Source organism: Capsicum annuum, chromosome 4, assembly GCF_002878395.1.
Source record: "Capsicum annuum cultivar UCD-10X-F1 chromosome 4, UCD10Xv1.1, whole genome shotgun sequence".
NCBI classification, from domain to species: domain Eukaryota; kingdom Viridiplantae; phylum Streptophyta; class Magnoliopsida; order Solanales; family Solanaceae; genus Capsicum; species Capsicum annuum.
In genome coordinates, this window is record NC_061114.1 from 205,059,337 (window position 1) to 205,070,484 (window position 11,148).

An 11,148-nucleotide genomic window follows, 5' to 3' on the forward strand; every position below is an offset into this window, starting at 1 on the left:
TTTAAGAGATTGGATAGGGTTTTGATGAATCAGGCTTTGTTGGACATTTTTCCCGTATTTAAAGTACATCATTTGATAAGGCAAAGACCAGATGATGCTCCATTACACATAGTATGCAGCACAAAAGAGGATACGGGTGTTAGACCATTCAGATTTTAAAATTTTTGGGTGAAACATGCTCATTTTAAAAAAGTAGTAAAGCAAAATTGGAATGTTGATTTTGTAGGGAATCCTTTCATTGAATTCCAAACAAAGTTAAAGAAGGTTAAAAAGGCGTTGTCGATTTAGAGTAAAGCTACTTATGGTAACATCTTTCAAAATATTGATACCTTGAAAGATGTCATTAAAGTCAAAGATTCATAATTTGAGATCATGCGTACAGTAGATAATAGAGTAGAACTCCATAAAGCAGAAGCTGAGCTACGAAGATGGATGAAGATTGAGGAGAAATTTTGAAAAACAAATGGCAGGTATGAAATGGTTTGCAACGAGGGATAGAAACTCTAGGTTCTTTTATGCTTATGTCCAAGGAAGAAGAAAGAACTTGCACCTTTCAGAGATCAACAACAGACAAGGTATACTCCTTCAATCGAATCAACAGATAGAAGAAGAAGCTGTGGATTTCTTTACTGAGTAGTTTACTGAAGGAGTGAGTCAAGAATGGGAAGGAGTACAATGTATACCTAAGTTGATAAACGAGGATCAAAATGAGAAGGCGATTATGTTTTCAAATTGTGATGAAGTAAAGAAAGTGGTTTTCGACCTAAATGGAGATAATGTAGTAGGCTCGGATGAATTTTCAGGGACATTTTTTCAAAATTGTTGGGACATCATTGGTGGTAATATCACCAAATTGGGAAGAGCATTTTTCTATGGGCAGGAGTTTCCAAAATTCATTACTTATACCAACTTGATACTTTTGCCAAAGAAAAAATTAGTGAAGGATTTCTCAGATCTTAGACCTATAAGTCTAAGCACTTTCACTAATAAAATCATATCTAGAGTTTTGCAAGAAAGAATGATTGTGGTACTTCTTAATATTATTTCTCAGAATCAAACTGGTTTTATGAAGGGTAGGAGCATTACTGAAAATGTTCTATTAGCTCAGGAGATTATCAGGGACATAAATATGAGAAATACAAATACCAATGTAGTGGTTAAACTTGATGTGATCAAAGCATATTACAGAGTTTGTCAGTATTTTCTCACCTAAGCTCTCAGGAGATTTGGTTTCTCAGAAGTGATCATAGATATGGTTTGGAGATTGCTTTCACATAACTGGTATTCAGTATTGATAAATGGACATTCACATGATTTTTTCAAGTCATCAATAAGGGTTAAGCAAGGAGATCCTCTTTCTCCCACTTTATTTATAATTTTAGCAGAAGTCTTATCAAGGGGTCTTAACTTGTTACTTTGTGACAATCAATTTAAGGGATATGGACTTCCAAATTAGAGCCCAACAATAAATCACTTGTCATATGCGGATGACACCGTATTGTTTTGCTCTGGTAATAAGACTTTGATCTATAAAATGATAGAGGTTTTAAGAGATTATGAGATTTTATTGGGTCAATTAATTAACAAGAAGAAGAGCTTTTTCTATCTGTATGACAAAACCCCTTTAACTGTTACAATAAGGTTGAGAATAATAATGGGTATACAACAAGGTAGTTTTCCTTTCACTTATCTGGGTTTTCTGTCTTTTATGGAAGGAAAAATAGTGTTCATTATGAAGATTTGTTAAGGAAGATAACTAGAAGAATCATGATGTGGTAGAACAATCTTTTAACTTTTGGAGGTAGGTATATCCTTATTAATCATGTGTTGCAGTCAATACCAGTTTTTACTCTTTCAGTAATAAATCCTCCCAAAAAAGTGATCAAGAAAATGGATCAGATTTTTGCTAAATTCTTTTAGGGAAGTTCAAAAAATGTAAAAAGAAGGTACTAGGTTGCTTAGGAGGATCTTTGTTATCCAAGAGAAAAGGGGGGAACTTGGTTTTAGATCATTGCATGATGTTTTCAATGATCTATTTGCGAAGTTATGGTGGAACTTTAGGACAACTACTGATTCTTTATGGGGATCTTATATGGGGAACAAGTACTGTAAAAAGTTCTATCATGTCATCACAAAAAATGTGGGTGCTTCCCATGTTTGGAGAAAAATAATGGAAATGAGAGAGAAAGTAGAGCATGAAATATGGTGGCAACTCAAAGCTGGCAATTCTAGCTTCTGGTTTGATAATTGGACAAAGCTAGGGGCACTATATTATGTAGAGGCGCAAGAGGTAGGAGAGAAAAAAATAGAGGTTCAAGAGTTCATTATTAATGAAGCTTAGGATGTAGAGAAACTCAGAGCTCTCTTGTCAGAAGACCTGGTTACTCATATTATAGAAAATATCAAGCCTCATATTGGTGGAGTCAAAAATAACAAAGCCTGGTGGATGGAAAATACCAGGGGTGAATTTACAGTAAGCTCAGCCTATCATATTATAAGGCATAGAAGAGAAAAAATTGATTTGATGCAAAATATTTGAATAAAAGGAATTCCTTTTAAGGTTGGATTTTTTCTATGGAGAGTGTGGAAGAAAAGGATACCTACGGATGATAATTTGAAGAAAATGCAGATCCATATAGTATCAAAGTGCCACTGCTGTGAGGCAGAACATCAGGAATCCATGACTCATTTATTACTAACAGCTAGCATAGCCCAAAAGCTATGAAAGCATTTTGCTACATGTGCGGGTCTAAACATAGAGGGTTTTACTCTACACCAGGCAATTAATATGTGGTGGAACTATGAAGGAAATCCTAAGATCAGGAGACTCTTTAAAGCAGTATCCACTTTGCTAATGTGGGAGTTATGGCAAAGGGAAATTCTAGAAGATATGGAAAAGACATTACTTTAGTGATGATGAAACATCAATTTTTAAAAAATGTATTCTATTTCATTAAAGTATGTTTTCCATGGATTAAACAAGTACCTTTTCACTGGGATGGAATGTTGTATGCCCTACAGATTTACAAACCAAGGATTTATTATTTACTGATTCAATGGGATAAGCCAGATAAGGAGTGGATTAAATGCAACACGGATGGTGCTAATAAAGGGAAAACCAAGTATGAGCTCTTACAGTTTTTACATACGAGATAGTGAAGGAAATTTAATCTATGCAGAGGCTCACAACATAGGTCGCAATAACAATATGGAAGTTGAATCTATTGCTATTCTAAAGGCCTTAGAGTATTGTCTCTCTCAAAATCTGTTGCGTATTCATTTAAAGACTGACTCCTTGGGAATTAACAATATGATTAGGGGGTGTAGAAAATACCATGGACTCTAAGTGAAAGGATAGAGGAAATTAGAGGTCTTATGGCTCAATTGAACATCAACATAAAATATATTTTCGGGGAGGCCAATCAATTAGCAGACTTCATCGCTAATTTGGCAATTGAGCAAGAGCTGATAATACAATAAAACAATTTTCATCAACTACCAAGCAAAGGAAGGAAGATACTAAATGTAGATAAAGTGCAGATACAATCCATAAGAGTTAAAGCAAGAAAGATAAACACTACATACAGGTAGTCATGATAACAAGCAATAAAAGGACCACAGTGTGTCACAGCTATATTAATTACAAGATAGTTTGTGGTCGGCTCATAGGTACAACAAATGTGAGAATGCTAACTAGACTATGGTATATGAGCCACCAAAAAGGTACTCTAGCAAAAATCGAAGGTTGGGGAATAGATTTGAAAACTAAGCACTTGAACTCATTTGCCATTACTGAAGGACGGTGGTCGGGAGCAACTTGTTTTTCACCACTTCAGCTTTAGCTACATGACAGACAAGATTTGATAAGGATTCAAACATGGTGGACACACATGCAGGGTGAAAGAAAAGATGACTTACTCAGATCTAGGCAGACGAGAATCAATGTTCTAAACCTCCTTTGAGTTCCAGCTGAACTCATGGACGTCCACCGGGTAACACACCTGCAGCAGAGATATACAGTGAATACAAGATCTTATCATCAAAATGCAAAAGGAAATGGAGTGAGCTTACTTCTGCAAGTTTAGCAAGAAGAAGACATCCATGGAGGGATGAAGAAAGTTGATCACCCACAGCAAAAGGAGCTGAAAACACTAGTTGAGGGAAGTGCAACATAGACAAAGGCGGAAAAGGAGGATGAACAAAGAGGCGAAGAAGCAATTAGGAAACCCTAGTGTTAGGGTCATTTTTATAGACTCGATCGGGTCAATTGGACCGGGTCTAGGCTCTGTTATTCAATTGAACATGTTTTGTTTTGGACCTTTTGGAGATTATTAATAAAACAGACCAAGTAGTCCATTATTAACCAAAAAAAAATGTTCAATATTTTGTCAAGATATAAAATACTAGATAGTAATATTTTCTATTTTTAAATTACATATGTAACATATTTTTAATGTCTTTTTTTATTTCATACTATCTTTTTGATTCCTTGTTAATTCACCTCATTTGACCTGTGCAAATTTAATCCACTTGCTCCCCTAATCGATGCTGCTTTTACTAAAACCGAAACCTCTCATCAACTTGATCAAAAGAAGAGCCAAGATAGACAGTATTGTTTTTCAGTTACTCTACAATAGAATATTTGTGTGTGCTTCATTTGAGTGAAAAAATTAAGTGAAGGTATCTCTCCCAAATTTATATCTAACCAATTAGATCAAAGTATTCGATTGTTTTCGTATTTTCAAAACAATAAATAGGATAAATCATCTAGTTCAACAACAATCATATTTAAAATGATATGTGTCAAATATAGTCCACATTCATGTAATCAACTAACTTATTTTTGACGTTTGACGTAGAGAATAAGTGAGTGATAATTGATCATGAATTAAGTTCGAATTGACCCATCAATTGTTTGGTCATAATCAAAAGTATTACTACTAATCCTTGTGCTAAAAATTAAACAAGAAAAGAATGAAATAAATGGATGGAGGCTATTTTAATTTTTCATTAATCGTGGAATTGTTTTGACTAATGGTTTTATTTTGATTTGGCCGGTTGGGAAATCTATTTGATATACCCATGTAATTAGTTGATGAACAAATGATTCGCCATTCTTGATTTTCATTACTTCCTTCTTCCAACAAGACTTATTTACTATTGACTTGATATTAGGGGCGGATCTACATATATTTTTGAGGTACATCGGTATCCAGTAAATTCAACATATAATAGGTATAATTATATAAAAAAAATATACGAAAATAGATATAAAACATATAGATGCACTCACTTAAAGAAAAGTTGGTTGGGTGCACTGGCATTTAAGTTGATCTTAAGTTTTTCCACTTAAGGTTTGTCTCAGGTTCGAACCTTATTGAAGTGATTTTTTTATTTTTTTTTCAACTTTTTAATTTTTTAAGCACCCACAATCTTTAAATCTTGGGTCCGCCACTGCTTGATACACACCTTAAGAAACAACAAATCACATGAATATTTTTACGATATCATCCTTTGAATATAATAAATTTAATGCTTTGAAAAGTGCATATTGAATAATGAATAATATTTAATATCAATAATAAATAAATATAAATAGATAAATTAATCATTGATTTTTTAAGCTAAATAAATATTATCAAATATTTATTTTTATTAATATGAATAAATAAAAATGAACGGACCTAGTGTAACCTTGTTTATAGAAATTTGAGAAAGGCCTTTTGAAAAGCCTGATGTAATGTTGAAGTCGTTCCCAATAAACTAATATGGGAACTTGGGAAAAGTTAAAAGCTCAAACTTTTTTTGTTACAAAAGCAAACAGCTATTTCTTACTTATTTATACTACATCAATTAATTTACTACGATACTCTATAAATTGAAAAAAAAGAACGCATTAATTAATTTATGATTTGGTGATAAAGTGTATGTGAAGGCATGTGTCACGTATTTATCAGGTTAGTGAAAATGTTGGGGTATATGTAAGTGCGTCATGCATTTATCAGTTAGTGAAGACATTGGGTATATGTGATATAAAATTATGTAAAGGAAATAATTAAATAACAAAGAGTAGTAGTACAACAGAGAGGAATCTTTTCTATTAATATTTTTCCACTATAGAATCTTTCTTTACAAAGGCTAAATTAGATAATTTCTATCCAATTTAAGAGGTTAAGGATGACTAAAGATTTGCTTCTTATTTAAGAAGACACACATCCAATAATAAGACATGAATGTGCATGTGTCTTTACAACACTCTCCCTTTGGATGTTCATGTAAAAGAAAAAGAAACTTTCTAAATACCCATTTGAGTGTTGCCTCATTAAAAATCTTACTAGAAAAAATTCAGTGGGATAAAAACCTTGGTTAAGGAAAAAAGAGTACATCACATATTCTTACTTTCCTTAATGAAGATCCCGATTCAACTTATTCAGTCTTCGCATTCCAATCTTATGTACCATCTTTTTGAAGGTTGAAGTTGGTAAAAATTTAGTGAACAAATTTGTTGGATTGTCACTGGAGCGGATCTGCTGCACATCAATAGCACCATTCTTCTGAAGATCGTGTGTGAAGAATAACTTTGGCGAGATGTGCTTCGTTCTATTCCCTTTATAAAGTCTACTTTTAATTGAGCTATGCATGCTGCATTGTCTTCAAATATGATCGTGGGTACCTTGATATCGAGCTTCAGGCCACATCTCTCTTTGATGGAATGTACCACTGATCTCAGCCATATGCATTCTCTACTTGCTTCATGAATCGCTATTACCTCAGCATGATTAGAAGAAGTGGCAACAATGGACTGCTTCGTCAATCGCCATGATATTGCAGTATCTATGTATGTAAACACATAGTCTATTTGAGATCGTGCTTTATGTGGGTCAGATAAATAACCTGCATCTGCATGACCAACAAGATCTGGAGTAGTTTTTTTAGTATAAAACAGACCTATATCAATAGTTCCTTTTAGGTACCTCAATATATGCTTAACTCCGTTCCAGTGTCTTCGCGTAGGATAAAAATTATACCTTGCTAGCAAATTAACCGAAAATACTATATCCGATCTTGTAGTATTAGCGAGGTGCATAAGTGCACCAATAGCATTGAGATATGGTACTTCGGGATCAAGAATCTCTTCACCCTCTTTCAGAGGTCGGAATGGATCTTTACTTACATCAAGTGATCGAACAACCATTGGAGTACTTAATGGATATTCTTTGTCCATGTAAAAATGTTTCAAAACCTTCTGGGTATAGGCAGTTTGGTGGATGAAGACTCTGTTTGCTAAATGTTCAATTTGCAGACCAAGACAAAGTTTTGCCTTTTCAAGATCTTTCATTTCGGACTCTTTCTTTAGATATTCAATTGCCTTTTGGACCTCTTCTGGAGTCCCAATGAGATTTATAACATCCACATAAACAGCGAGTATAACAAATCCTGATGTCATTTTCTTAATGAAAATACAAGGACAAATGACATCATTTATGTAACCTTTACTTTTCAAGTACTCACTTAGGTGATTATACCACATACACCCTGATTGTTTTAGACCGTATAATGATCTTTGTAATCTGATTGAATAGAATTTTCGAGACTTTGAACTATATGCTTCAGGAAATTTTAAACCCTCTGGAATTTTCATGTAAATATCGTTATCAAGTGAACCATAAAGATAAGCTGTAACCACATCCATTAGATGAATTTCAAGATTTTCATGTACGGCTAGACCGATGAGGTATCGAAACGTTATTGTATTCATAACAGGTGAATATGTTTCTTCATAGTCGACACCGGGTCTTTGAGAGAATCCTTGTGCAACAAAGCGTGCCTTATATCTTACAATTTCATTTCTCTCATTTCTCTTACGTACGAAAACCCATTTATAGCCGACTGATTTTACACCATCTAGGGTTCGGACTACAGGTCTAAAAACATCCCGTTTAGCAAGTGAGTTCAATTTCGATTGAATCACCTATTGCCATTTTGGTCAATCTTTTCTTCGTCGACATTCCTCGACAGATAGAGGTTCAAGGTCCTCACTGTCTTGCATGATATTTACTGCAAAATTATATGCAAAAATATTATCCACCATAATTTTTTATCGATCTAAATTTACCTCATCACTAGTGGAACTTATTGAAAGTTCTTCATTCACTTGAGTCTCGGGTTTATTGATTTCTTCAGAAATATCAGGATTAATCAGATTTTGAGTCTTTTTAGGAGAATTTTTTATAATATTATCTTTATCATTCTTCGCGCTTCTTTTTCTAGGATTTTTATCCTTTGAACCCAAAGGCCTACCACACTTCAGGCGTGTTTGGGATTCAGAAGCTATTACATTAGAAGATGGTTCTTTTGAAACTTCAATTCGAACAAGCACATTCGCTGTAGGGATATGTGACTTGGCTTTCTTTTTCAAATCAGTAAATGCATCTGGCATTTGATTTGCCAATTTCTATAAGTGAATGATCTTCTGGATCTCATTTTCACATGTGGGGGTACGTGGATCAAAATAAGATAATGCTGAAACTTACCACGCAATTTCTCTTTTCAGTTCACGATTTTCTCCCCCTAATTGCAAAAAATTTGTTTTATCAAATCGATAATCTACAAATCGAGCAGTAAATAAATCTCCCATCAATGGTTCAAGGTAGCGAATTATAGAAGGTAAATCGAACCCAAAATATATTTCTAACCTTTGCTGAGGGTCCATCTTAGTGCGTTGTGGTGGTGCAGCTGACACACATACAACACATCCAAAAATTCGTAGATGGACAATATTTGACTCATGACCAAAGACCAACTATAATGGGGAGTACTTATTATACTGAGTTGGTCTGAGATGAACAAGTAATGTTGCATGTAAGATAGCATGAGCCCAAACAGTAGTGGGCAATTTTATTTCCATAGGTAGTGGTCTTGCTATCAATTGTAGGTGCTTAATAAATGACTCAGGAAGGCCATTTTGAGTATGAACATAAGCTACTGGATGTTCGACTCGTATCCCAACTGACATACAATAATCATCAAAGGCTTGAGATATAAATTCTCCCGCATTATCGAGGCGGATAGCCTTAATGGGATAATCTGGGAATTACATCCTTAATCGTATTATTTGTGCCAATAATTTTGCAAATGCCAGGTTGTGAGATGACAAGAGGCACACATACGACCATCTTGAAGATCCGTCTATTAGAATCATAAAATATCTAAATGACCTACTAGGTGGGTGAATATGCCCACATATATCCCCATGTATACGTTCTAGAAACAGAGGGGATTCGATGCTAACTTTCAGTGGCGATAGTTTAATTATCAGTTTGCCTTGATAATAAGCAGCACATGAAAATTCATCAGTTGTAAGAATCTTCACGTTCTTTAACGGATGCCCTTTTGAATTTTCAATGATTTGTCTCATCATTATTGAGCCAGGATGACCTATTCGATCATGCCAAAGTACAAATATATTTATATCAGTAAAATTCTGATTTACGATAGAGTGTGCTTCAACTGTACTAATTTCAGCATAGTATAAGTCGGAAGACGAAGTTGGTAATTTCTCCAAAACTTGTTTTTGACCTGAGACATTCTTGGTAATGCCAAGATATTTGACATTTATTTCATTTATTGTCCCAATATGATATCCATTTTAGTGGATATCTTTAAAACTTAATAAGTTTCTTGGGGATTTAGAAGAGAACAATGCATCTTCTATAATTAATTTTGTCCCCTTAGATAGAAATATTGTAGCTCTTCCGGATTCTTCAATTAATTTCGAATTTTCAGATATAGTTGTAACATTTGTTTTCTTCTAAGTAAGTGAAAAAAGTATTTTTCATCTTGAAGTATTGCGTGTGTTGTCCCGCTATCAATTACGCAAATATCGTGACGATCGATTATTAATCCAAATAAAATTTGAGGAGTATCCGTAAAGTATTATTGAAAAGTTTCTGTAGAGGCTCTTGCTGATAACGTGATATAAAATTATGTAAAGGAAATAATTAAATAACAAATAATAATAGTGTAAGTTTTTGCAGAGGCTCGTGCTGATAACGTGATATAAAATTATGTAAAGGAAATAATTAAATAACAAATAGTAGTAGTGTAACAGAGAGCAATCTTTTCTATTAATATTTTTCTACTATAGAATCTTTCTTTACAAAGCCTGTTTATAGCCAAGAGATAAAATTGGATAATTTCTATCCAATTTAAGAGGTTACGTAGATTTGCTTCTTATTTAAGAAGACACATGGCATCCAATAATGACACATGGATGTGCATGTGTATTTACAACAATATGTAAGTTTTGGTGAAAAAAAAAAAACGCAACTAACTAACACACACCTGATATTTACATCAATGTATTATTCCTCTTAAGAAGTTGTTCAGTCTTAGAAAATAAAGGATATTTTCACTATTACTATTCGCTCCGTTCAGTTTTATTTGTTCATTTTTGACTTGGTACATACCTTAAAAAATAATAAATAATATGGGTAATTTTACTATATCACACTTTGAATTTAATAAATTTAATATTTGAAAAATATATTAAATAATGAATAGTATTTAATAGAAAGGATAAAATGGGACAAAAATTGGCAAATTATCATTGGTTTCTCAAATTTAATTAGGATTGTTGGACATCTATTTTTAGTAATAGAGATAATTAAAGATGAAGAGGAAAAAGTAAATTTCATCTAAAGTTGACATTGAATATTGAAGTAGCAGCAGCAAGTGATTACATTTAACCAACTTAAAACGAGGAGTTAGACTTCAATGTGATCTTCAGATTTAAGAATCAAAGAATTATGTTCTGGAGTATTGTGCTTATATAATTACGTATCTTGAAAAAAAGATAATTTAATTAATAGTTTTTGGTTAAAATTGTAAGAATATGATTAATTTATTTTTGAAAAGTTTAACCACTAGGAATATTTATTAGGAACAACAGGAGATATTCATTTATCATGCTTAAGTTATAAATTAGGTGAGAATGTCTATCAACTATTCCTTTATTTTCTTTTTATTTGTTTATTTTAGACTTTGCACGTCTCTCATTAATTGATATTTAAATTAAGTCTTGAAAAACGGTTTGAAAAATAAATACTTAATGTTAAGGATAACATATGAAGAAAAAAATAATTACTA

General features: G+C 33.1%; 1 long non-coding RNA gene across 1 annotated transcript; it reads right to left on the reverse strand.

Moving 5' to 3' along the window:
- Positions 1–3,590: 3,590 nt before the first annotated feature.
- LOC107869544 lies at positions 3,591–4,210 on the reverse strand. The gene is made up of 3 exons (XR_001673842.2): positions 4,072–4,210; positions 3,919–4,001; positions 3,591–3,842 (listed from the first exon to the last, which is right to left on the reverse strand). It is a non-coding gene; the product is annotated as an uncharacterized LOC107869544 (long non-coding RNA).
- Positions 4,211–11,148: the final 6,938 nt, after the last annotated feature.